This window comes from Sapajus apella, unplaced genomic scaffold (assembly GCF_009761245.1).
Source record: "Sapajus apella isolate SASKATOON/1434 unplaced genomic scaffold, GSC_monkey_1.0 scaffold28, whole genome shotgun sequence".
NCBI lineage: Eukaryota > Metazoa > Chordata > Mammalia > Primates > Cebidae > Sapajus > Sapajus apella.
Genome location: NW_022436968.1, coordinates 2,307,286 through 2,308,770, shown reverse-complemented (window position 1 = coordinate 2,308,770; position 1,485 = coordinate 2,307,286). Strand labels below are relative to the sequence as shown.

The 1,485-nt window shown below is 29.2% G+C and overlaps 1 non-coding gene across 1 annotated transcript; it reads left to right on the top strand.

Moving 5' to 3' along the window:
- Positions 1–1,045: 1,045 nt before the first annotated feature.
- On the top strand, positions 1,046–1,178 carry LOC116561281. Its single transcript, XR_004273373.1, has one exon. It is a non-coding gene; the product is annotated as a small nucleolar RNA SNORA1 (small nucleolar RNA).
- Positions 1,179–1,485: the final 307 nt, after the last annotated feature.

Sequence of the window (1,485 nt, the reverse complement as noted above, 5' to 3'; positions counted from 1 at the left end):
TATTTTGAAACAATATTATGTTCATAAAATATAAAACAAAGGAGTAATAATTTATATTGCACATACAGAGAAGGTTAGAAATTCCTACAGTGTCTTAGTGATGGTGAAATAAATCACAATAAATGCAGTCTTATTTTTTACAAAAAATAGCATGTTTCCTTCATGGCATATGTTCAACAAATGCATTTGTTGATTTTTTCATTAACTTTTTCGTAACTATCCTAATCTATACTTTTATAATCAACTAATTCTTAGCTTTCTTATTTCGAACCAAGAACATGTATTAGTTAGTCTATAAGTTGTAGTGAGGCTGTATAAAGTAGAAAAAACTGGGGCATATAAGCTGTTTTCTAATTGCATAAAATAATATATAATATTTTTATCTAGATGAATACATGTGAATTGAACAAACCAATATAAGGAGAGCAATCTTTGTCTATTCAGAATAAAATTGAAAATTTTTTCTTTGTTTGTAGGTACAATATTCAGTGGCAGAAATGGTCTCTAAACTAAGCCTCTTCTTGCAACAGATTTCTCACCTCTTTATCCAACACCTCTTTATCTCTTTTCAATAATCTTCTTTGTTACAGTGCTAGGGAATATTATTTATTTCACTCATAATAGCAGTCAAGCCAGCATATTGAAACACAATAATGTATATTTTAATAGTTAGATATGGTGATAAAGTGTAATATTGGAGATTTGATTTGACACCAAACGTTTAAATGCACTTTAGGCTTTACCTGCTGTATTGATAGAATTACAGGCAAATTAAGTGATTAAGTTTGTGACAGGTACAAGAAACAAATGATAAATATTAATATAAAATAACATGAACAGTTTTAACAAGTAGAATCTTATTCATGGTGAATTATGTTTTACTTTTCTGATCCATATGCCACATCTTAATTCACTTTTATCATTCCATTTTGATGTAACCAAAAGAGTAATATGAAGAATTTGGGGGAAGTTGAATATCATATATTGAGGGATATGTGTGTGTGCATGCACAATATTAATATGATACATAAAATATATTATTGTAAGCCTCATTCTTGATGAGAATGGGCACTGTTGACCATGGTGTCCAAAAATAATTAATGTGGCTAAACTGAGACAGTTTATGCTTCCGTCACAGAATGCCTATTGCAAAGGTGACAATGAGACCTGTAATATTTTCCTATGCTTATGAGTAAAATACGTAGAAGAAAAATGTTGACTTTTCAATATTAGGAACAAAATAACATTTTAATAATAAGGAATTTTCAGCTGTTATCACATAGGACCACCGTTTGTAGGCTACATATTGACTAAAACATTGTAATGTGGTACATGACTGTGTCTTAGATCACGTATCAAAATACAAGTCTACTTTGTACAATTCAACTTCTAGAAAAATTCATGTATATTATTGTGAGTAAAAATAATCTACTGACATTACTCACTCTGAAGTTTCTTTCATAAAACCATTTTGAGTATTTTCCC